Source organism: Oryctolagus cuniculus, chromosome 8 (genome assembly GCF_964237555.1).
Source record: "Oryctolagus cuniculus chromosome 8, mOryCun1.1, whole genome shotgun sequence".
Classification (NCBI taxonomy): domain Eukaryota; kingdom Metazoa; phylum Chordata; class Mammalia; order Lagomorpha; family Leporidae; genus Oryctolagus; species Oryctolagus cuniculus.
This window is the reverse complement of record NC_091439.1, coordinates 118,372,190-118,397,986: the sequence shown is the minus strand read 5'-3', so window position 1 is coordinate 118,397,986 and position 25,797 is coordinate 118,372,190. Positions and strand designations below refer to the sequence as shown.

Genomic DNA, 25,797 nt, shown 5'->3' with positions numbered 1-25,797 from the left:
TGTTGAGAATAGATTGAAAAATATTGAATGCGTGACAGTTGCTGGAGTGCACAAATAATTATGTGAAAACTAAATGATTAGTAGACAGAAAATTAAAACCTTCCCCCAGAGATAAAGATGGGCTTCTCGTTTAAGTAAATGCAATTAAAATGCTTGGTGTTTTATACTGGCCAATTACGGTGGAAATATAATCCAATTTGTTTTTATCTGAATGGAGAAGCAGTGGCAGGAGGTTGTTGGGTGCTCATGTTCTGTGTACATCCGTTCTGTGAAATTGAACACGTCAATTGGGACAGACGCCACCCTCCTCCCCAACAGTGAGGACCTGGATCGCGGTGTTGTCTCCCAAGCCAGCTTAGTCCTGGTTTCACAGACTGTGCAGCGGGCAGACACCCAGCAGGGAACCCAGCACAGCCCCCTCCCCGACAAGGGGCAGACTTCTGCACACCCAGGAAAGACCCTCCCAGGAAGCCCTGGCTCCCACACACGTCTGAACTCTGTGCCCATGGAGGGGCACACGTGTGTCCATCCTCTGTCCTCATGGAGGAGGCAGCCATGACTGAACATTAGAGCCTGTACAGATGCACACGTGTGTTCATCCTCTGTCCTCGTGGAGGAGGCAGCCATGACTGAACATTAGAGCCTGTACAGATGCACACGTGTGTCCTTCCTCTGTCCTCATGGAGGAGGCAGCCATGACTGAACATTAGAGCCTGTACAGATGCACACGTGTGTCCATCCTCTGTCCTCATGGAGGAGGCAGCCATGACTATTAGAACACGTGCAGATGCACACGTGTGTACATCTTCTGTCCTCATGGAGGAGGCAGCCATGACTGAATATTAGAACACGTGCAGATGCACACGTGTGTCCTTCCTCTGCCCTCATGGAGGAGGCAGCCATGACTGAACATTAGAGCCTGTACAGATGCACACGTGTGTCCATCCTCTGCTCTCATGGAGGAGGCAGTCATGACTGAACATTAGAGCCTGTACAGATATACACGTGTGTCCATCCTCTGTCCTCATGGAGGAGGCAGCCATGACTGAACATTAGAGCCTGTACAGATGCACACGTGTGTTCATCCTCTGTCCTCGTGGAGGAGGCAGCCATGACTGAACATTAGAGCTTGTACAGATGCACACGTGTGTCCTTCCTCTGTCCTCATGGAGGAGGCAGCCATGACTGAACATTAGAGCCTGTACAGATGCACACGTGTGTCCATCCTCTGTCCTCATGGAGGAGGCAGCCATGACTATTAGAACACGTGCAGATGCACACGTGTGTACATCTTCTGTCCTCATGGAGGAGGCAGCCATGACTGAATATTAGAACACGTGCAGATGCACACGTGTGTCCTTCCTCTGCCCTCATGGAGGAGGCAGCCATGACTGAACATTAGAGCCTGTACAGATGCACACGTGTGTCCATCCTCTGCTCTCATGGAGGAGGCAGTCATGACTGAACATTAGAGCCTGTACAGATATACACGTGTGTCCATCCTCTGTCCTTGTGGAGGAGGCAGCCATGACTGAACATTAGAGCCTGTACAGATATACACGTGTGTCCATCCTCTGTCCTTGTGGAGGAGGCAGCCATGACTGAACATTAGAGCATGTACAGATATACACGTGTGTCCATCCTCTGTCCTCATGGAGGAGGCAGCCATGACTGAACATTAGAGCCTGTACAGATGCACACGTGTGTCCTTCCTCTGTCCTCATGGAGGAGGCAGCCATGACTGAACATTAGAGCCTGTACAGATGCACACGTGTGTCCTTCCTCTGTCCTTGTGGAGGAGGCAGCCATGACTGAACATTAGAGCCTGTACAGATGCACACGTGTGTCCATCCTCTGTCCTCATGGAGGAGGCAGCCATGACAGAACATTAGAACACGTGCAGATGCACACGTGTGTCCATCCTCTGTCCTCGTGGAGGAGGCAGCCATGACGGAACATTAGAACACGTGCAGATGCACACGTGTGTCCATCCTCTGTCCTCGTGGAGGAGGAAGCCATGACTGAACATTAGAGCCTGTACAGATGCACACGTGTGTCCTTCCTCTGTCCTTGTGGAGGAGGCAGCCATGACTGAACATTAGAGCCTGTACAGATGCACACGTGTGTCCATCCTCTGTCCTCATGGAGGAGGCAGCCATGACTGAACATTAGAACACGTACAGATATACACGTGTGTCCATCCTCTGCCCTCAATCAGCAGAGGGGAGGAGAATAGGTGAGGGGGGAGAAGATGTCCCCAAGGGCAGCAAGCATCCACCAGATGCCACCGAGAGGAAGTGAGAGTACAGCCCAGCAGCTCTGCGAGCAGACGCAGCCCTGGGAGCCACAGCCACTGCTCCCGGCACCGACAGCTGCTGTGTGGGGGCAGGAGAGATGCAAACAGCTCAGAGCTGGCAGCTGGAGGGTGAGCTGGGTCCTTGGGGGTGTGAGTCGGGGCCTCCAGGGCCAGAGCCAGCAGACAGATGTGATGTCCAGGGGAGGGGGTGTTACGGGATGCATGGAGGCTGATGGGTCCTGCAGGGCAGGGTCACAGGACACAGGATGGCAGTGACTGAATGTGGGGCTGGCCAGGGAGGGGTCCCGGAGTCCCAGAGCACAAGGCAGAACCCACCCTTCCTGGGCATCTATTCTGAGATGCCCACCCCGCTGGTGAGGGTGGGTCTCCACCCAGTCCAGGGATGCGGCCGCTCCTCTCCCCTGAAGCCCCTCACATACACATCGGGAGGTGGCCGGGAACTCCGGCGTCTCAGCGCAGGCACAGAAATCAGATGTCTGCCTTTGGAGGGGATTAGTTGGAAGGAACTGCTTTGTGATTGTGGAAGCTCAGCCCAAGGCCCCAGACCTGCAGGGAGCTCAGGACATAAAGAAACAGAGACACAAAGTTCTATCCCCAAGGGGCTCATAAGCAGGCGAGGAAAACTGTGTGTTGCTGCGAATGCAGAGAGGCGGGAGTGAGTTGCACAGGCAGAGACCCTGGCTGAGGCTACCCTGCTGTGTGCTGGACCCAGGAAGGGCCATGGCAGCCCCCCGGGAACAGCACAAGCAGAGTGCGGGGCACGCGCTGCCAGAGCAGTCTCTGCAGGAGCTGGGTCCGAGCTTAGCAGGTGATGTCAGCTCCCTTGGGACCTGTTATGGGGAGGACAGGGACACGCGAGCCGAACTGTGAGGGCAGTGGCCGTGGAGCCCCACGGAAAGGCATAGAATGGCAGATGGGGAGCTCGGGGGAGGAGGGGCTCCGAACAGACCTAGCAAATACCACACAGAGACACAGATGGCACGGCTGGGCAGCAGTCGCCCAGTTTTCGGTTGCAGATTTGGCGGTGCATGGCGGGTGTACACGTGTGTTTCCCACTGGCGGCGTCTGGTTGGATCCCTCAGCATCGCCCATCCTCAGGGTGCCACACGTGCTGCCGAGAGTGACCGCAGGTGTCCACCTCCTCGAGAGCCACGGCGGCCCCTGACCAGACAGGTTTCCAAGTGCAGAAGCAAGTCCCACTCGTGTCTCCGTGGTCCTGCCCCACGGTGTCTGTCCTGACCTTTGCCCTTCTGAGTTACAACTCCAGAGCAGGGTGCCCCCAGACAAATGCCGCAACCTTCGCACACAGGCTTTGCCCTCACCTCTGCCGTTGACTGGTGAATCCGCGGGTCTGGACGCCACGCGTTTATTTACAAAACAAGGAAATGACTAACTTGTGTGGTTTTGTGGTCTTTAAGTTAAATACATGTAAGTGATGGTGCCTGGCGCATAGAAAGGTTTCTCCGGGTGTTTCTCCAGCGGTAATGCTGTGTGACAGTCACAGAACTTCGGGGAAAAGCTCAGAGCTGTAAAGGTGACCCCACTTGGCCCAGACAGAGAGGGGGTGCATGTGGATTCCAACCTGGCTGCAGAACTCTCAGCTGCACTGGGCACTCGGACCCTTCCAAGGGAGCTGCCATATGCCCGCCATCCCCGAGCTGTGGCTGTGCTGCTGTGCCTGAGGTCTCCATGGAGCAGAGCTGGGGGAGGGGCCCGAGAACTGGGAGGTGTATGTCCCCCAAGGCGAGGCCAGGCAGACACTGGTGCCAGCAGCAACAGCCAGGACCCTGAGAGCCCACTGTGTGCTGTGTGCCGCCTGCACCTCGCCCTGTTGCACTCCCATAGGGGCTGGTCCTGCCTGGGGCTGTGACCCTCCCCTGCCCGCGGTCCCTGCCCTCAGCTGCCTGGGGTCCCTGATGCTCAGAGGGCTGGTCTTACCCAGGGCTGTGACCCTCAGAGGGGTGGTCCCATCTGGGGCTCCCAGAGCCCCCTGCAGAGTGTCTGGGTGGCATTTGCCTTTTGACTCTCTCATCACCATGGTTTCCACTCATCTCAGCACCCCCACGCCTGCCCTCAGAACCTATGCCATAGTCAGGCACAGATGGGCACTTTCCGAGTGCTCCCCGATACCAGGTGGCATTTGAGCAATCGTGTGTGGGTCAGAAAAGAGGACGGGGACATCATCCCTCCCCACATTGCTGGCCCAGCATGGCCAGCCTGGACCTGGGAGACAGAGCGGATGGGTCTCCCAGCTGCCGAGAACCGCTGTGTGCAGTGCACCCGCCTCTCCTGTCACCAGTGCAGCCTGGCCTAATAATAGCTCGCCTGGGATGCACGTGGCGTTCTCCTGTTGCCACGTCTGTGCCCCCACCCCCGACTCACTGCTGGCAGCCCCAGGGGCGTCCTCATGGGTATCTGAGAGGACAGTCCCCCTCTCTGTGTGTCCACAGGATGTAACTCACGGGGGCCTGTTGGAGACAGCGTGGATACAGATGATACACGCGTCCCTGAGACCCAGGGGTGGCTGGAATGTTCCCACCCCACGGCACCGCAGATGCCTCCCTCCTGTGGGCAGGGAGGGCAGGAGCAGGGCGGCTGGGAGCAGGGGACAGAAGACTCAGCTGTTCAAACAGGGATCCCGCATCCACACCCAGTTGCCCTGGGAGAGAAGCGAATTCCCTACAGACGCAGCAGCAGGGCCAGTTCCCGACTATCACACCCCACGCGGAGATGCACACCCGAGGGCAGAATCTGCAGCTGTCAGGACAAGGCCAGTGCAAGCCGTGCCCTGAACGTGAAGGCACAGTGCCCTTCATGCTTCACTCGCACGGCCAGAGTCTGGGGGCGCTCGGGGGCGGGGCCAGGTCCTTCCTGGAGAGCTGACCTTTGGCACCCGCTCGGATGTGCTGGAGCAGGGCTGTGGCGTGGGTCCGTCCTTGGGGTGCCGCAGGGAGGAGAGGCAGGAGGGCACTGGGACAGCTCAGGGACTGGGCGCGTGGGACCTGCCCAGGAGGACACAGGGGCCTGGCAGGGCTGTGGGACTGTGCTCCCAATGACAGTTGTCCAAAAATGCCTCTGTCCAGAGAAATGTGTCCATCTGTCTCTTAATTCCCAGCTGCCGCCAGACAGCCTCCGGTCCCTGTCTGTGTCACTGCCTGTGGCCTGGTGAAATATAAAATCAACCCTGCATCACGAGGAGATTGCCAGGTGCATGCTGGGAACAGTAAGGGCAGCAGTCAGTGGCCAGGGCATCGTTGACCTCTGCCACTAGGGTCGGCTCCTGCCGGGTCGCATTCAAGTGCTGTCTGCCTGCACTCAGCACCTGGGCAGACACAGGTGTGCCGCTGTCCACCGTAGGGTTCAGGGTGCCTTGACCTGGAAGACACCTCAAAGTTCACCTGCCCTGGGGCTCCCTGGAAGAGAGGAGGCCAAGGCCCGGGGCCATTTGCCTCGAGCTGGGGGCAGAGGGAGCCAGGCCTTGTGGCCACCCCAGGCCTCATGTTGCCCTCACAGTGGACATGCACCCCACATCTCCTCCCCGAGGACAAGGCGGCGGCTGCCAAGCCTGCGTGTCGTCACGAGTGGTGCAGCTGTGTTTCAGACGCAGGGCACTCAGACTCCCAAAGGGGCTGGAGCCCATCACAGCTCACAGTGGCCACCTCTGTCATCCTGACCTCCTCCCAGGGACCTCGCCTCGTCAGTCCCAGAGCCTCACGCTCAGGGCCGGCCCGTGTGGTGGTCCTGCTTTTCTCACCTGCCTATGGTGTTCCAAGGTTGTGGCACGGCTGTGGAGGCAGGGTCATGACAGTGGCTGGTGCTGGGCTCCAGGCCCCTGGGTGTGGTTTCAGATTTGTCCAACACCTGTGCGTTCTGCATGGCTCTCTCCTGCCCAGGAAAGCTCGCTGCGGTGATGGGCTGGGGTCCAAGCTGCCCTCACGGTGGGGGTCACAGCTGCTGCTGCTCATCAGCACCCCCACCACAGCCCACCCAGGCCCCCCCCCCCACCGGCACTAATTGGAGTGCACTCTATGCTTAGCTCCCCCACAGCACTAATTTAAATGTGTTAATTTTTCAGTTGACAACTACAAATCATATATTTAGAGTGTGTAACATGATGCTTTGAAATATGTACGCGAGCGAACAGCTAAATTAAGCTAATTAGCATATGCACAGCCCAGTGCTTTCTTGTGCTGAGAACCCTGGCAATCTGCTCCCACAGAGGCACACTCGCAACCTGCCCGCAGCCTGGGCACCTGCACCCTCCTGTCGAGCCAAGACTCTGCCTTTCCCCGAGTCTCCCCCCGCCCCAAGCCCACCCCACTCTGAGTGTCAGTGGCACCACAGTGCTGTGCCTGGCTGAGTTCCCTGAACACTGTGTCCCCCAGGCCCAGCCTGCTGTTGAACTTCACCCTGACCTCACTGAGTAACTTCCCTCGTGTGTACACCCCGCCTTCTTGTCTACATCATGGTGGGCACCTGGCCAGCTCCTTGCTGGGCTGCTGATGTGGGCGGCCCCCCAGGTCCTCACATGCCCTGCACGTGGGCTCTGCCATAAGCCGTTTAAGTCGAGTGCTGGCAGCCGGGGAGTGGGAAAGTGCCGTGCCCTCGGCTTGTAGACATCTCTCTGACGTTAACGTGACAGACATGCAGGAGACACCCTGGTGTCACACGTGGCACTGGTAGGCCTGGGGGATTGAACACAAACGACCGAGACACAGCTCCTGACCCTGAGGGCAGAGATTCTAAGGAAGAAAGGAGAGGAGCAGGGGAGGCCCTGTGTTCTCAGCCAAACCCAAGCCCAGCACCGTGCTGTGTGGCTTTGAGCAGAGCTCCTGGCAACTGGAGATGAAGCAGCGGGAGGTGACTGGGTGAGCTGTGGTGGGTACTGGCCACAGGCACAGCCAGGAAGGCCACAAGGCACTGCCGGGCATGCGAGGCGAGAGCTGGGGTCGGTGGTACTGGTGGTGGTGGGAGCTGAGGTGAGGCCTGCCCACCCCACATCCATCAAGCAGTGGCTGCTGACAGTGGTGGGGAGGAGAAGCTGGTCATGGCACAGAGCACGTTGGGCAGCTGTGGCTTGGTTCCCAGGCTTCCCAAGGGACCAGGGGAGATGGTCCTTACAAGTGGGAGCTGGATGTGGGGTGTATGCACGCATGTGCAGGGTGGAGCTGGGTGATGGGCCTGGCACACCTGTGCAGGGTGGAGCTGAGTGGGGGACGTGTGCATGGGTGTGCAGGGTGGAGCTGGGTGAGGCACGTGTCTAGGCGTGTACAGGATGGAGCTGGGCATGGAGCGAGCGACTGTTAGTGTGAGCCCACATGTGGGATGCAGGATCGCTAGCGTGAATGGGGTGTGGAGTGGGCGTGGTCACCAGGCCAAACCTCTTCTCGGAGCCCCACAGACTCCTCAGAGAAGGGGCTGGGCCGGGGGGTTTCTGTAGAGGAAGGTGGACTGCAGAGGGGGCCGGGGTCCTGGGGAGGGCTCGTGACTCAGCAGCAAGCACGGACTTGGACCTGAGGCTTGGATAGAGGCCGACAGACCCTAGGCACCTCCGCAAGCTCAGGTGCCTCACTCACGACAAGCTGTGGGGATGCGTGTGCCCGTGGGGATGCGTGTGCCCCGTGGGGATGCGTGTGCCCCGTGGGGATGCGTGTGTCCCGTGGGGATGTGTGTGTCCTGGGGGGATGCGTGTGTCCTGTGGGGATGTGTGTGCCCCGTGGGGATGTGTGTGCCCCGTGGGGATGCGTGTGTCCCGTGGGGATGTGTGTGCCCCGTGGGGATGCGTGTGCCCTGTGGGGATGCGTGTGTCCCGTGGGGATGTGTGTGCCCCGTGGGGATGCGTTTGCCCCGTGGGGATGCGTGTGTCCCGTGGGGATGTGTGTGCCCCGTGGGGATGCGTGTGTCCCGTGGGGATGTGTGTGTCCTGGGGGGATGCGTGTGTCCTGTGGGGATGTGTGTGCCCCGTGGGGATGTGCATGCCCCGTGGGGATGTGTGTTCCCTGTGGGGATGTGTGTGCCCCGTGGGGATGTGTGTGCCCCGTGGGGATGCGTGTGCCCTGTGAGGATGTGTGTGCCCCGTGGGGATGTGTGTGCCCTGTGGGGATGTGTCTAAAGCCATGGGATGTGTGTGCCCCGTGGGGATGCGTGTGCCCCGTGGGGATGTGTGTGCCCCGTGGGGATGCGTGTGCCCCGTGGGGATGCGCGTGCCCCATGGGGATGCGTGTGTCCCGTGGGGATGCGTGTGTCCCGTGGGGATGTGTGTGCCCCGTGGGGATGTGTGTGTCCCGTGGGGATGCGTGTGCCCCATGCAGATGCATGTGCCCCATTGGGATGTGTGTGCCCCGTGCGGATGTGTGTGCCGCGTGGGGATGCGTGTGTCCCGTGGGGATGTGTGTGTCCCGTGGGGATGCGTGTGCCCCATGCAGATGCATGTGCCCCATTGGGATGTGTGTGCCCCATGGGGATGTGTGTGCCCCGTGGGGATGCCTGTGTCCCGTGGGGATGCGTGTGTCCCGTGGGGATGCGTGTGCCCCGTGGGGATGCGTGTGCCCCATGGGGATGCATGCACCCCGTGCAGATGTGTGTGTCCCATGGGGATGCGTGTGTCCCGGGGGGATGTGTGTGCCCCGTGAGGATGCGTGTGTCCCGTGGGGATGTGTGTGCCCCGTGGGGATGTGTGTGCCCCATGGGGATGCATGCATCCCGTGCAGATGTGTGTGTCCCATGGGAATGTGTGCACCCCATTGGGATGCGTGTGCCCCGTGGGGATGTGTGTGCCCCGTGGGGATGTGTGTGTCCCGTGGGGATGTGTGTGCCCCGTGGGGATGCGTGTGTCCTGTGGGGATGTGCGTGCCCCGTGGGGATGTGTGTGCCCCGTGGGGATGTGTGTGCCCCGTGGGGATGCGTGTGCCCCGTGGGGATGCGTGTGCCCTGTGGGAATGTGCGTGCCCTGAGGGGATGTGCGTGCCCCATGTGGATGTGTGTGCCCCGTGGGGATGTGTGTGCCCCGTGGGGATGCGCGTGTCCCGTGGGGATGCGCGTGTCCCGTGGGGATGCGTGTGTCCTGTGGGGATGTGTGTGCCCCGTGGGGATGTGTGTGCCCCGTGGGGATGCGTGTGTCCCGTGGGGATGCGTGTGTCCCGTGGGGATGTGTGTGCCCTGTGGGGATGCGTGTGCCCCGTGGGGATGTGTGTGTCCCGTGGGGATGTGTGTGCCCCGTGGGGATGCGTGTGCCCCGTGGGGATGTGTGTGCCCCGTGGGGATGCATGTGTCCCGTGGGGATGCGTGTGCCCCATGCAGATGCATGCGCCCCATGGGGATGCATGCACCCCGTGCAGATGTGTGTGTCCCATGGGGATGTGTGTGCCCCGGGGGGATGCGTGTGCCCCGTGAGGATGCGTGTGTCCCGGGGGGATGTGTGTGCCCCGTGAGGATGCGTGTGTCCCGTGGGGATGTGTGTGCCCCATGGGGATGTGTGTGCCCCGTGCAGATGTGTGCGCCCCATGGGGATGCATGCACCCCGTGCAGATGTGTGTGTCCCATGGGGATGTGTGCACCCCATTGGGATGTGTGTGCCCCGTGGAAATAACTCCAGCTCCTGCCCTGTCCCTGAGGAGGGAAGGCAGATACAACACTGGCTCACAGCCGTCTGGTGCCGCTGGGCTCAGAAACGCGTATCTGTGTCCAGGGGTTTTAGAGACAGGAGCTCCGAATGAGGGGTTCTGCTTAGGATTTTTCTGACCGGAGGTGGGTGTGGAAGCAGCAGGCGTCCCATGGGACCCGCACTTGGAGGTGGACGCCTGGGGTTCTCCCTGGCTGCCTGCTGCCATCATCCCCCATGGTGCTAGGTAGTGGCAGTGGACGTGGTGCTGGGTCAGCCCCATGGCCACCGGGGAGACAGCCGTGCACTGTCCCTGAGCTGTGATGTGCAGCAGGTTCTGTGTCAAAAACATGTTTGGCTTAGGATATTCATAAGTTAGGGAGGCTGCACTGAGAGCCCCCTGAGGGTGGAGCTGCGGCTTCTGGGGAGAGGGGCTGAGCTCCTGGGGTCCCTGGGCTCAGCACCACAGGCAACCCATACAGCAGGACGCGGCCTCGCCCTGGCTGAAGCACCCACCACAACCTGGGGTTTTCTGCCACGTCTCTGTCCTTTCCTAAGCCTGCGGCCACCCTCTGCTCCACTCCATGGAAAGCAGCAGGAAGAGGGCAGCAGGTCTGCAGTGACCAGTGCAGAGAGGTCAGTGAACAGCGTGGTGCTTGGTTTCGGCGTCCACTTCTTCGTGGCCGGGTGGCAGGTAAACGCCCTGTCTCAGAGGAGAGCGGCTGGGGCTATGGTGCAGGTGCCCACAGCTGCCTCACATCCTCGCCTCACCCTGACCGCAGCCCGGCTCTGAGCCGCCCGCCCGGGGAAGGAAGCACCATCTGGAACGTGGCAGTGTATTTTCCACGGTGAATAATAACCTCAGACATCAGTGACTCAAAGAGATGGGAGCCGACAGATGGCCCAGGTCACGGCGGCCGAGCTCTTGCCCGTGGCGCCATGGGGGAGTGTTGTGGCTCTCGGCAGTCGGGGCTGGTGCTGGACGTCGCGTTGCGGAGTCCTCACCCTCTCCTTGTCCCGTGGGTGAGTCTGGATCCTGAACCTGGCTTCCCGCCCCCAAGGCTGCAGTGGTCCCCAAGGACACACTGCCGTTCCTCATCACTCCTCCTCTCCTCCGTCAGCCCCGCGAGCCTGGGCGAGGCTGGCAGCTGCGTGGGGCCCTCCTGTCCTGAGCTCAGGCAGGTGGTGGGCTCCAGAGCACTCAGGAGAGGCTGTGACCACGCGGGCGGGTGGAGCTTCCCACGCTGCTGGGACATCCCTCACGGCAGTCACGTTTGTGTTGATGTGAGCTGACCAAAGGCAGCTTAGGACTCGGGCAGGCAGCCGAGATCAGCAGTGCGGCCAGCACCGGTTCTGCAACCAGCAGCCACCAGGACGGCCGCCTCCCGCGGGGTTCGCCTGGGCGCCCCCATGGCTCTGCTGTGGCGGGAGCTGCGCTTTGCGGATTGGCGATTTCTCAGCTCACGCGTGGCTGGGTGCATGTGCTTCTCTGTCCCTGTGTGGCTCCTGTGTTGGTCACGGCTCTCGGAGTGTCCACCGCAGTCTGCGCCGTCGCTAACTCCCCTCTCCCTGCTCCTCAGAGGGCAGCACGTCAGGGGACAGGACGCCTCTGTGGGACTGGCAGGGGAACGGGGTCGCTACTCCCCACACCCCGGCCATCGCCCAGGGCCCGCAGCGCCCACCGCGGCCCACTCGTCACTCTGTTCCTTACTGGAGGACAGGGCCAAGTCCAAGTCCCACAGGGGGGTGGGGAGAGTGCACACATGGGATCAGGGTGCTGCTCCCCGGGGTCATGGTGGTGCTCCCTGGGGTTGCTCCTGGGCCTAGGGTGCTGCTCCCCTATGGAGTCAGGGTGCTGCTCCTGGGGTCAGAGTGCTGCTCTTGGGGGTCATGGTGGTGCCTCCTGGGGTCAGAATGGTCTTCCCAGGAATCAGAGTGCTGCTCCCGGGGGTCAGGGTGGTCTTCCCAGGAATCAGGGTGCTGCTTCCAGGGGTTAGGGTGCTGCTCCCTGGGGTCAAGGTGCTGCTCCCGGGGTCAGGTGGTCTCCCTGGGGGATAGGCCTGCTCCCTGAGGAAGCAGGAGCTGCAGCGCTAACCAGGCGGCGCAGGGCGCTTGCTGCTGGAGCCGAGGTGTTTCCAGTTAAGGGAGAAGGAAGTGTGCGGAGGGCAGCAAGAGTGGGCTGGGGGTTTCCCACAGCACGGGGGGAGTTGCAGGGGCTGTGCAGGGGAGGTGAGGGAAGGCATCACCGGGAGGAAGCCCACAGGAGGAGTACTAGGGGAGGGGCTGAGCAGTCACAGTACCTCTGTGAAAGCAGGAAATGACCTTCATCCTGGAGCGCTCCGTCTTTCTGCTGACCGCAGCCGGCACAGATTTGACAGACGGCGTCTCCTGCCTGCCCGTCTCACAGGGGTGTCTGTTATCCAGCTTATTAGTGAGAAGTGAGCTTTGGGGTCCCTGTGGCCACACGAGGGAAACTGGCAACCCCCACCTCCCCCAGTGGCTCCAGCTGTGCCCCTCTCCCTGATGCCCCATGCTCCTGTGGCGTCCCCGTGGCCCCCAGGGAGTCCTGTGCCCAGGGTCGTCCCCCAGACCACAGTCCCACCACGCACTCCGTAACTCCATTCTCTGCCAGCATCAAGGCAGATCTCCCCAAGCTTGGGGGCAGCAGTAGCCTGGGGGCTCACGTGCTGCATACAGTGCCACTGGAGGCTATGACGACACAGACATTATTCCCTGAGCCCTGTCACCCTGTGTGTGCACTCACCCAGTGACCTCCTGAGCCCTGTCACCCCGTGAGTGTATGTGTGTGTGCACTCACCCAGTGATCCCTGAGCCCCATCACCCCGTGTGTGTGCTCTCACCCAGTGACCCTCAGCCCTGTCACCCCGTGTGTGTGTGCACTCACCCAGTGACCCTGAGCCCTGTCACCCCATGTGTGCACTCACCCAGTGACCCCTGAGCCCCATCACCTGTGTGTGCACTCACCCAGTGACCCCTGAGAACCGTCACCTGTGTGTGAATTCACCCAGTGACCCCAGAGCCCCATCACCCCGTGTGTGCACACACCCAGTGACCCCTGAGCCCCATCACCCCGTGTGTGTGTGCACTCACCTAGTGACCCTGAGCCCCATCACCCCGTGTGTGTGTGCACTCACCTAGTGACCCTGAGCCCCATCACCCCATGTGTGCACTCACCCAGTGACGCTGAGCCCTGTCACCCCGTGTGTGCTCTCACCCAGTGACCCTGAGCCCTGTCACCCCATGTGTGCACTTACCCAGTGACCCCTGAGCCCTGTCACCCCGTGTGTACACTCACCTAGTGACCCCTGAAACCCGTCACCCCGTGTGTGCACTCACCTAGTGACCCCTGAGCCCTGTCACTCCATGTGTGCACTTACCCAGTGACCCATGAGCCCTGTCACCCCGTGTGTACACTCACCTAGTGACCCCTGAAACCCGTCACCCCGTGTGTGCACTCACCCAATGACCCTGAGCCCTGTCACCCCATGTGTGCACTTACCCAGTGACCCATGAGCCCTGTCACCCCATGTGTGTGTGTGTGTGTGTGTGTGTGCACTCACCCAGTGACCCTGAGCCCCGTCACCCCGTGTGTGTGTGCACTCACCCAGTGACCCTGAGCCCCGTCACCCCGTGTGTATACTCACCTAATGACCCCTGAAACCCGTCACCCCGTGTGTGCACTCACCCAGTGACCCTGAGCCCCATCACCCCATGTGTGTGCTCTCACCCAGTGACCCTGAACCCCGTCACCCCGTGTGTGTGTGTGCACTCACCCAGTGACCCATGAGCCCTGTCACCCTGTGTGTGCACTTACCCAGTGACCCATGAGCCCTGTCACCCCGTGTGTACACTCACCTAGTGACCCCTGAAACCCATCACCCCGTGTGTGCACTCACCCAGTGACCCTGAGCCCTGTCACCCCGTGTGTGCTCTCACCCAGTGACCCCTGAGCCCTGTCACCCTGTGTGTGCACTTACCCAGTGACCCATGAGCCCTGTCACCCCGTGTGTGCACTCACCCAGTGACCCTGAGCCCTGTCAACCCGTGTGTGCACTCACCCAGTGACCCTGAGCTCCGTCACCCCATGTGTACTCTCACCCAGTGACCCCTGAGCCCTGTCACCCTGTGTGTGTGTGTGTGCACTCACCCAGTGACCCTGAGCCCTGTCACCCCATGTGTGTGTGTGTGCACTCACCCAGTGACCCTGAGCCCCGTCACCCCGTGTGTGCACTCACCCAGTGACTCCTGAGCCCCATCACCCGTGTGTACACTCACCTAGTGATCCCTGAAACCCGTCACCCCGTGTGTGCACTCACCTAGTGACCCTGAGCCCTTTCACCCCGTGTGTGTGTGTGTGCACTCACCCAGTGACCCTGAGCCCCGTCACCCCGTGTGTGTGTGTGCACTCACCCAGTGACCCTGAGTCCCGTCACCCCGTGTGTACACTCACCTAGTGACCCCTGAAACCCGTCACCCCGTGTGTGCACTCACCCAATGACCCTGAGCCCTGTCACCCCGTGTGTGTGTGTGTGTGTGCACTCACCCAGTGACCCTGAGCCCCGTCACCCATGTGTACACTCACCTAGTGACCCCTGAAACCCGTCACCCCGTGTGTGCTCTCACCCAGTGACCCTGAGCCCTGTTACCCCATGTGTGCACTCACCCAGTGACCCTGAGCCCCGTCACCCCATGTGTGCACTCACCCAGTGACCCTGAGCCCCGTCACGCCATGTGTGCTCTCACCCAGTGACCCTGAGCCCTGTCATCCCATGTGTGCACTCCCCCAGCATCTATAGGGAATGGACTAGAAACAGGAGGCAAGGTTATCATCAATAAAAACCCGGTGAAGTTTGTTACCCTTAATTTTCTCACTCTCTTAGTGACTTCTCTTTTTTTCTGTGTTCTTAATGTTGATTGGCAGGCATCAGCATGCAGCACCAAGCAGTTAATGGCTGTGGTGTTCGTGGGGTGGTCTGTGCAAGGCACAGTGGAAAGCAGAGTTACTCCACGGGGGTGACTGACTGGCTCTCTGCCCTCAGAGGGTGCATTTTCCCGAAGGAACTGCCAAGTCGTGAAGGTGTGGGAAACCGGATTTCACTTTTCACCTGACTTTGTGGTGCCTTCTGTGGTGGGCCATGTGAGAGGGTGGTGCCCAGTCCAGACCTGTGGTCACTGCCACTGCCTAGCACTGAGGGCGGGGCCTGCTGGCAGACAGTTTACTCACTGAATTGATATTTGCCCACAGGTTCATTGCGAAGTCACTTTCACATCCAGGGTCACAGTCACCTTAGCTGAGTGGAGCAGAAAATCATGAAATACACAGTGCAAAGTGAGAGAGGATCAGTGATACCAAAGTAGACTCTTGGAGAAGTTCCGTAAAATTGTCAAGCCTTTGGTTTACTGATGCGGAAAAGAGACATCAGATTACTAAAACCAGAGTGAAAGAAGAGGTACAGGATAGAGCTACAATGTAGCATTCGCGGCCTTTGGATAGCTCTTGCAATTCAGAATAAACAACCTAATTGAAACAGAGCTAGAATAGACCTTTCTTCAAAGGAAGTGCCCAGATGACCAGTGAACCAACCATAGGATTCCCCAGATCAGCAGTCGGCAGGAAACACAGCTTAAAACCCAGTAATTGGCAGGGGTTAGTGGGAAAAAAATGAAGGCATGGCGTCCACCCTCCAGCACTGTCAGTGGGGATGCAAGCTGTGGAACACAGCTCCCGTTCTGGCTGTCCACAAAGATTCACACATAGAAGTCCTGAAAGACCAGCAGTTTCACGGTGCTCTGTGCCCAGAACTGGAAACACGAACCAAGAGGAAACAGCACACGCATGTTTGTAGCAGGCAGTTCACAGGGTACAAGGAAGAAGCAGGCCAGAGCCGAGGTCATGTGCTAGATGGCATCGCCGAATGAAGGAAGCCGGTAGGAAAGGCCACCTGTTGTGTGGCCTCACTGGAATATCCAGAATCGGGGAGCCAGGGCAGGGAGGGGAGTCTGTGGAGGCACAGGTTCCTGCGGGGGATGGTTGGGGCCACACAGAAGTGGGAGCACCCCGAGTGCTCTGCATCCTCACCTCTGGTGGGCTTGCTTAATTGCACTGCAGCCTAAAGAGAGGGTTAAGGTCACAACGTGTTCCCAGCCCTCGGTCACTGTCACACAGCTGTTGGGGCAGCAGAGGGGCCGTGCGAAGGTCAGCCTTGGGTGCCAGGCTGCACTCTCCTTCTGCTCTCTGACTTATTGCCTAGGAAAGCATTGGTTTGGGATTTGAAAGAACTGTAAGGTGTGAATCCACACTTCCGATTCCTTTTTCACCAAGGGTTGCAGAGCAGGTGTTGCAGCTTGGACACGGGCCTGGGATGACCGCTGGCTCTGTAGGTGTGGAGCAGCCACACAGCTGGGGTCCGTGGGGGCATCCCCTGCCCTCTTCTTTACAGTTCTCCCTTCCATGCTATCATGGTGGTGACCACAACGTGGCCTGCAGGTGGTGGTGATGGGAGAACACTGCCTCCTGCCTTGGCCTTGCAGCGGCTCTGTTCTCTGCTAAGTGACCTGTCAGGGCTGAGCTGGACGGGTCAGCATGAGCTCCACGAGCTGGGCCTGCACAGGGAACGGTCATGGGATCCTTCCTGGCTGACCACAGACATTTGCGCTGGCCCAGCGTCGGACACACAGATGCTGCTGTGCAGCCTCATAGAAACCCTGCGGTCATTGTCACTGTCATTGAACAAACGTTTCCGTACCCGTGCAGGGGCTTGTCTGAGGCCACCAACTCATCCACACGTTCACTTATTCCACCAGCTCAGCTAAAGTTAACACACGGTATATGGCACCTTTTCCAAGTGTTCAGGTCAGTGTGTGCAGTCACCATCCCTTGTGACTGCTCCGTTTCGCGTTGCGTGCTGTTTTCAAGGTGCCCCCTTGTTGTTTGTCCACTGGTGGGCATGAGGGACATTGCTGCTGTGACCGTCCCTGTGCGTCCCCTGAGTGCATCCACTGAGTGCATCCACTGACTCTGCGTGCCAGGCAGTGTATTTAGAGATGAGTTGGTCTCGCTTGTTCCCCCAGGGCCCTTAGTTTAGTGGAAGACTGTGGTGCCCGCCAGCGGGTCAGGGACTCTGTCTTGTCCCTGTGTTGTAAGCCCAGGGGAAGGCATGGAGCTGGCGCCCTGGGGTGTGGCCGCACAGAAATCAGAGACCATTTGAAAGAACCTGCAGCTGGCAAGAGGCTGGGGGCTCCCACTCAGAGCTGCCTAACTCCACATCCAGCAGCCCTGGCATCGTGTTTTCTGTGCGAGTTCAGAGTTATTGGGAAATGCTTATGTCAAAAAGAATGTATTGATCACGCAATCTCTGGGGATGCAGATATGTTGACTGTTAGCTTCCCAGAGGGGTTCACTCTGCATGTGCCTCAATATACACATTAAAAAGCAGCATTGTAATCCACAGCTAAACCATCGTCCTCTGTACACAGCAGTGGCTTACAAATGTGTGTATGTGGTGACAGTTAGCAGTGTTGGTGACACACAAGGTCTTCATGAGGGCACCTCAGAGGATTCACAGAGGGGCACATGTATGAGACATGGCTCAGGATGCTCTCAGCCTGGGTTGTAGGCCCAGCCCTGCCTCCCTCCAGTTCCTGCAGGTGCACACCCTGGGGGCAGCTTAGCCCTGCCTCCCTCCAACCTCCTGCAGGTGCACACCCTGGGGGCAGCCCCAGCCCCGCCTCCCTCCAACCTCCTGCAGGTGCACACCTGGGAGCAGCCCCAGCCCTGCCTCCCTCCAGCCTCCTGCAGGTGCACTCCTGGGAGCAGCCCCAGTCCTGCCTCCCTCCAGCCTCCTGCAGGTGCACACCTGGGAGCAGCCCCAGTATTGCCTCCCTCCAGCTTCCTGCAGGTGCACACCCTGGGGGCAGCCCCAGTCCTGCCTCCCTCAGCCTCCTACAGGTGCACACCCTGGGGGCAGCCCCAGGCCTGCCACTCTGACCTGGCTTCCTGCAGGTGCACACCTGAGAGAAGCCCCAGCCCCGCCTCCCTCCAGCCTCCTACAGGTGCACACCCTGGGGGCAGCCCCAGTCTTGCCTCCCTCCAGCCTCCTGCAGGTGCACACCTGAGAGAAGCCCCAGCCCCGCCTCCCTCCAGCCTCCTACAGGTGCACACCCTGGGGGCAGCCCCAGCCCCGCCTCCCTCCAACCTCCTGCAGGTGCACACCTGAGAGAAGCCCCAGCCCTGCCTCCCTCCAGCCTCCTACAGGTGCACACCCTGGGGGCAGCCCCAGCCCTGCCTCCTTCCAGGTTCCTACAGGTGCACACCCTGGGGGCAGCCCCAGCCCCGCCTCCCTCCAGCCTCCTGCAGATGCACACCTGAGAGAAGCAAGCCCCAGCCCTGCCTCCCTCCAGCTTCCTGCAGGTGCACACCCTGGGGGCAGCCCCAGTCCTGCCTCCCTCCAGCCTCCTACAGGTGCACACCCTGAGGGCAGCCCCAGCCCTGTCCCCCTCCAGCCTCCTACAGGTGCACACCTGGGAGCAGCCCCAGCCCCGCCTCCCTCCAGCCTCCTGCAGATGCACACCTGAGAGAAGCCCCAGCCCTGCCTCCTTCCAGCCTCCTACAGGTGCACACCCTGGGGGCAGTCCCAGCCCTACCTCCCTCCAGCCTCCTGCAGGTGCACACCTGGGAGCAGCCCCAGCCCTGCCTCCCTCCAGCCTCCTGCAGGTGCACACCCTGGGGGCAGCCCCAGCCCCGCCTCCCTCCAGCCTCCTGCAGGTGCACACCCTGGGGGCAGCCCCAGGCCTGCCACTCTGACCTGGCTTCCTGCAGGTGCACACCTGAGAGAAGCCCCAGCCCTGCCTCCCTCCAGCTTCCTGCAGATGCACACCTGAGAGAAGCCCCAGCCCTGCCTCCCTCCAGCTTCCTGCAGATGCACACCTGAGAGAAGCCCCAGCCCCGCCTCCCTCCAACCTCCTGCAGGTGCACACCCTGGGGGCAGCCCCAGCCCCGCCTCCCTCCAGCCTCCTGCAGGTGCACACCCTGGGGGCAGCCCCAGCCCTGCCTCCCTCCAGTTCCTGCAGGTGCACACCTGGGAGCCCCAGCCCCACTTCCCATCCAGCTTCCTGCAGGTGCACACCTGGGAGCAGAAGGTGAGGTCAAGGACTTGGGCTTCTCCCAAGCTCATGGGCTCCCAAGTGCCTTGGCCACAAACTGGCTGTTGTAGACATCTGAGGAGTGAGGCAGCAAACGAGAGATTTCTCTGTGCGTCTCTGTCTCTCTCTCCCCTTCACACAAAATGAAAATAGCTTTTTAAAGTTTGTGCAAAAATAAATTATATGTTTGTATATTGGTTTTTTGAAACCCATGCATAGATTTTTCATAATACACATTTTCTGCATGTTATGAAAAAAATTGCAGCAAAGTAAGCCCATACTTTGGATTCCTTTTTTGCACCATCTTAGGTGCACTGGTAGTGCTGAGCATTGGAGCAGCAGGCAGAGGTATCTGCTGGGGTGCGGGGCAAAGGCAGCACGAAAGCCCGGATGCAGGCAGATATTTCAAAGATAGACCGGCAAAGACAGGCTCTCCACTGGGCAGCCTTTCACTACAGGGTATTTCTCTCGTGCTCACACCTGCGTGGTTACCATTCCACGGGGAGCTTCATCAGGCAGAGCTGCTGCTTACAAACTGGCACAACAGAGGATTCAGGGCACCGAGGCCTGGTCTCAGCCCGGGAGCCCCACGTCCAGCTCAGGGCTCTGCATGTCCTGCACCTCCCCACGGGGAAGCAGGGCTCCTGTCCTCGCGTGGGGCAGCTCTGTGGCTTCTGGTAGCACTGCCCATCTTCACATGATGTCCCTGTGTGTGTCTCTCCTGTCCACGCCCATCATGTTGGACAGGGGCCTGGTCTGCTCCGAGGAGTGTGACCCCAACGTAACCTGTAGGGGCTGGGGTCGGGACTCTGCCGCATGGATCTTGCAGGACGCAGCTCAGCGGGGACAGGTGGCTTTGCTTCTGGGAACCGTGTTAAGCAAGGCCTTGCCTGCGTTCCTGATCTCACGGCCAGAGGGCTTGGTTCTAGGGTGCGTCCATGTGGGACCTGCAGATGGGTAGAATTCCATTGCCTTCTTTTTGAGAGCTTTGTGTACAGCATTCATGCCGAACCTGGCACCCACGCCCCCAGTGCTGCGCACTGTGGCCAGGAGTCCCGGGGCTCCTCCCTCAGAGTCGCTGCAGCCACTCCCAGGTGCCTGTGTGGCCACGAGAGCAGGTAGAGCGTGGGTCCTTTCCTGCCCCTGGTGTGGCCTGTCCCCAGCAGGAAACACTTCAAGCTCTGCCCTGGGCTTCGTCCGTTTTGACAGAGAAGGACTTGAATCAACTGTGTGGTTTTCTCAGCGCGAGTTTGAAGCAGATCTAAATCAGACAAACACGAAAGTGGTGAAAAAATCCAGGCTGGAGCTGTGCACGCTGGCCTTACTTTTACAGTTCAGAGGGGACACACACACATGAATTTTCACAGGGCGGAAATGCAGGGAGGAATATAGGTGTCACACGTCAGAATGTCCTTCCGGTAAGTCCCTTTGCAGTGCCGGGTCCGAGCACGCTTCTCTGTGGGGTGCGATCTCCCCCAGGGCAGCTGGTGGAAGACCTGCCTCCAGACTCCCTCCAGCTCGATTTGCTGTAACTGGGTCTGACTTGTTTGTACATCAACTTACCTGAAGTGACCCTCACAGGCACAGAAATCTCTTGGCTTTACTTAAACAACAGAAATTCATTGCCACGGGAGCCCTAAGCAGTTTACACAGTTTGCTGGCAGAGCCCTGGGCACTGAGGGACCCTGAGAGGCCAGCACACGCTTGGAGACAGGGGGCACTGGGGATGGGTCAGCCTGAGGGACACAGGCACTGCCCCCCCTCCCCGAGGCCTTGGCCTGTGTGTCCTCTGCTAGGCAGGGGAGTGTTATTTCTCTCGGAGTCTTGCATCCCTTGGGGGTCCCTGTGTGGCTGACGGTGCTAAGCCAATCTTCCCTCTTTCTGGAAGGCAGCCTGGCTGGGCGCCTGCTGGCCTCAGGGTTGGAGGGAGGAGTGACAGTGCCTGCTCATGCCCAGGGCACAGTCAGAGGGCAGTCAGGTGGCAGGACCAGGGCCCGCGGGGCCCCCTGAGTAGCGTCCAGCCCTGGATCTCATAGCACGTGCACCTGGGGCTCCTTTGCTTTGCAAGGTGGGCTGAGCTCAGCGGTGCCATGTGTGCCTTTTCGCCGGCGGCTTAAGTCTTTTCTGTCTGGATTTTCTGTTGTCAGGCAGCATCGGTCATTCTCGTTCTCTTTATTTTTCTTCTCTCTCATGATCAATCCCCGGCTTTCTGTTTGCTCCCATTAACTTGAGAAACGCAGTAATTGAGGATCTCTGGATTTTCCCTGCATGCCCCTCGCTTTCCCAGGCAGGGTTTGAAGGTCAGCCCAGGCACCCTTCCCCGTTTCTCACCGTCCACCTGGCACAGAGCCCCCCTGGGAAGCACCAGCATTGGCCGAGGGGCTTGGGTAGGGCGTCTGAAGCTGGTCCCAGCTCCTGTTATGGGGTTGAGGGGCTGCTGGCAGGGGCGTCAGGTGCTGAGGACGGCTGAGCGCTGTGAGCCCCAGGGGAGGGGACATCAGTGAGTCCTGTGTTCCCTTTGGAGGAGCAAAGGGAAATGAGTGCAGTTCTGGTTTCTGGGAGCCGGTGCCAGCCCTTCCTGTTGCCTCCTGCTGGCCTCCTGGCCTGCGCTGGCCCACCTGTCCCAGCAGCAGCCGGCTCTGCCCCTGAGGGTGCAGGGGACAGCTCTCCACGTCTGTGGCTGATGTGAGGAAGCCTGGGACTCAGCCTGGTTCCAGCCAAGTGGCCTCCGGTGGGAGAGCTGCCGCACTTTCTGCCCTCTCTCCTTGAGCTGAGGTCAAGTGCACCCCAACCCTGGGGGTCCCGGAGCTGTGGGGGACAGGGCTGTGAGGGCCGGCACTGCAGCAGCAGAGGGTGCATGCGCAGGACGCCCCACTCAGGGCCCAAGTGTGCGAGGCGTGGTTGAGGGCTCGTCCCTGAGAGTGTGCACCAGGTCGGACCTCTGCTGATGTGGGGTGGCCCTCTGCGGGAGAGTGAAATGAGAGGCAGCCCTGGTGCAGATCGAGGTGGGAGGGGCCAGGCCCCTTGCGTGCTGGCGCCCAAGTGGACCCTGCCCAGGAAGGATGGCCGCGTGGGTCTGCACAGGGCTGGGGCGGCCCTCACCGTGGCAGACTGCTGCGAGGATGACTCAGCCACGGGTCCGGCCCCATCCCGTCTACACTGCGAGTATTTTCTGAATGGGTGTTCCTTGGGTAAGGACGAGGAAGCCATGGACACGAGTGTGGCAGGACTTGGAGACGCAGGCGCTGCTCTGCAGTTCCCAGCCCACGCTGGGCGCTGGGCACTGGGTGCTGGGTTCTGGGCACTGGGCGCTGGGTGCTGGGCACTGGGCGATGGGTGCTGGGCGCTGGGTTCTGGTGCTGGGTCTGGGCGCTGGGTTCTGGGCGCTGGGCGCTGGGTTCTGGGCACTGGGCGCTGGGTGCTGGGCACTGGGCGCTGGGTGCTGGGCACTGGGTTCTGGGTGCTGGGTTCTGGGCGCTGGGCGCTGGGTTCTGGGTGCTGGGCACTGGGCACTGGGTTCTGGGTGCTGGGCGCTGGGTTCTGGGTGCTGGGCGCTGGGTGCTGGGCGCTGGGTGCTGGGTTCTGGGTGCTGGGCGCTGGGTGCTGGGCAATGGGCACTGGGTTCTGGGTGCTGGGTTCTGGGTGCTGGACGCTGGGTGCTGGTGTGTTTTGCCCCCACATCCGCAGCAGCTCCGCTCACCTGCAGGACACCCAAGCTGGGGCCTACCCTCTGGCCAGCGTTTGAACCTTCCTGGGAAGGTCCGGATCCCACTGCTCCCTCTGTGGGGCAGAGGGCCTAGCGCCCGGTTTAAATCATGAGTGACAGTGCCCTCAGCTGCCAGCTCCCCCAGAGTCTCAGGTCACCTAAAGGAGATGAGACTCCACCCACCCACCCATAAGCCACGCTGCCGCTATCCTCACGGAGGTCCCTGCCTCTGCTGGGACCCTGCGCCAGCCTTCAGGCTCCCTCCCACTGCCTCCCCCATGGCCTGCAGTGCCAGCCCCACCTCCCAGGAGAGAGGGCCCAGAGCCTGCCTCACTGCACCCACAACCCCCTCCCGCCCCTGCGGGAGCTGCACCCTTCTCACACCTTGCCTGGGCTCTGAGGGCCCGAGGGCCCCTCCCCAACGGCAGGAAAGCTGGTGTCATCTTGCCCCTGCTGAGCAGGGTCCCAGTTCAGCCGGGGTTCTCCTTCCCCTCCCCCAGCCTCCTGGCCCCCAGGCTGTTCTGCTGTTACCACCTGTTACAGCTCTAAACCAGGGACTGCTTCGTTTCACCTGTTTGCACACACGCTTCCCTGATTGCTGTTGCAAGGAGCTGGGGGACCAGAAGGGGCGTTCACCCCTGACTCAGTGTGGGCCCTGGTTTCACCTCCCTGAGGCCAGCTTTGTCTGACAGCCCCAGGGGGCTGAGAGCAGACCCCGCCTTGGCCGCGGAGTGGGAGAAGGAAGCCCCAGTGGACAGCCCCCATCTTACAATTCGGCCGGTCTCTGCAAAGTGGCTGGAGTTGCTGGCAGAGGTGACCGGGGAGGCTTTAGGGCTGAGCATCGCACAGTGGGGTCCGCAGGCCGCTGCTGACGTGGGCCACTGCTCTGGGCCTAGGTAGTCATGGTGGAAGGCACCTCTGCTCCCAGGGAGGCCTCTGTCCAGCATAAACAGGAGTGAGACGGGGTCCAGGAGCCTCCCACACTCTGGCCACCATTCCTGGTGTCTGGGGGCTGACTTCTGCCGTGAGACTGCGGTACGGTGAGGTTCAAGTGCTCCCTGGGGTCATCCACTTGCATTCCCGTTCAACGGTGGGAGGAAACCTCGTTCCCCTGGATGACCCCACAGCCAGGGCAGAGGCTCCCTGCTGGCCCCTGGAACATGTCCGAAGAGGACAGGTTCTTACTGCCTCTCTTCCTGGAACCAACGGTCCCTCAGGAAATGCCGTGCTCAGGGCTCGAGTGCCGCCCGTCGCCACACCTGCTGCTGGGCTGCTGCCTTTGTTCCCAAGGTCGCTGCGGCTGAGCGGCCGTGGCGGGCAGTTTTACAGGGCTGTGTCCTGGCAGAGAGAGGGCCACTGAGAAGATCTGGAGCCACAGCCAATGTGGACACAAGACCATAGCTCCTGCTCACGTCCTTTGGAAGTAGCCAGGTGCTGACCGTCAGGCCACGTGGGCAGACGGGGAAAGTCCTGTGTGAGGTGGGCTGGGCAGCACAGAGGACAGATTTGTGGCTGGGGTGGCCTGGGGCTTATTCTCTCTGGAGCTCAGCCCTGGATCCTTGAGACAGGGCCACCTGCTTGTTTCGGGTGCTGCCCCTGTGGGCCAGCTTGGGGGGTCTCAGTGTCTGCGCCATCCAGCGGCCTCTCCCTGTGCCCTGTGGGGTGCAGTGGTCAGTGCTGTGTCCCCTGCCTGGTCTCAGGCCCCTGAGCCCTGAGCTTGCTCCTCTTCCTGTTCTGAGTTTTGGTCAGGCCTGGGGACAGAGCTGAACTGCCCCTGGCTGTGGGCTCCCGGGAGCCTCAGCTGAGAAGGCTGTGGTGACCTGCAGAGCGGGGCTGTCCCAGGCACCCAGCCTTTTGTTCAGGAGTGACCACTGTGCAGCCCGGACATCTGGCCTCTCAGTCCACAGGAGGTATTCGGGCTCCGCACTCTTGAAGCCCCCTCGTGTCTCTGGCTTGGGGATGGCGTTTCCAGGAGGCTTTTCTTAGCAGAGAGCCCCTTGCATTCCTGGGGTGGGGGCGTGGGGACCTGGGCTGCTGCTGTGGGTGTCACCTCCCCAGTGAGCTGTCACTGTCACCCCAGCCCTGCCACCCCCTGGTGAGCCGTCACCCTGCCCCAGTCCTCCACACGTCCCCTCCAGTCACACACACGCGGGAGCTCTTGAGCCCTTATCTGCCGTGGGCGTGTGCTAGTGCAGCCCAGAAGCCGCCCTGGGATCCGGCCTTGGAAACAGGGAAAGAGGTGAACACCCCTTGGCATCAGAGAGGGGTGCTTGGTTCTGTCTGCGCAGTTTTGGGAGGACTGCTGTGGACCCGAGGGCCTGACTCAGCACTACCTGGCTTGGGGGCAGTTTGCACCCTGTGTCAGGGCCCACGCCAGCTACCCCAGTGTTCTCCTGGGAGCGTCACACATGTGCCAGGTCAGACGTGGGGGGTGGTGCGCAATTCGCTGTTTCTGCTCACGGTGAAGATGTGGGGCTTCCCCATGTTCTGAGTCCTGGACTCAGGGTGCGGATCACAGGTGCACAGAGGCCCACCCCACCTTCCCGCGGCCAGTCGTGACCGCACCATAGAGAGCCTGCTCCTCTCTGTCCCTCCTCGTCCATCCAGGCTGACCAAGGGACTGGAGCCTCCAGAGCTCTCCAGGCCACCATGGACTGTTCAGCTCCCAGAAGGCCAACCGTCCACCTACTTCTGCTTCCCTCAGAGTCCTGTGCCTGCTCCTTGCCATAGGGGCTGGGCCAGCTCTGACTGGGCCTGCCTGGACCTAGCGTGGACACTGCAGGGTGACCAACACCTGTCTTCAGAAATCCCAGCCTAGATGGCATCTGTTCTCTGGCCCCGATAGCACAGGACAGAACCGAGGGCCAGGGACTCCTTGAGGGCCTGGTGCAGGCCACTGCTGTCTGAGGGGCTTGCACGTTCAGTGCACTGGTGTGCGGCCCTGTGCTCCATGGGGTTTGTCACTGTCCCAGTCAGAGCCCTGCCCCGGTACTGCGGGCAGGTGGACGGAGG

At 60.7% G+C, this 25,797-nt stretch overlaps 1 protein-coding gene across 5 annotated transcripts in view; it reads left to right on the top strand.

The window, feature by feature from the left end:
- DLGAP2 (DLG associated protein 2) overlaps positions 1-25,797 on the top strand; it is a 583,372-nt gene that overhangs the window by 339,929 nt on the left and 217,646 nt on the right. The gene's annotated exons all lie outside the window — the stretch shown is intronic.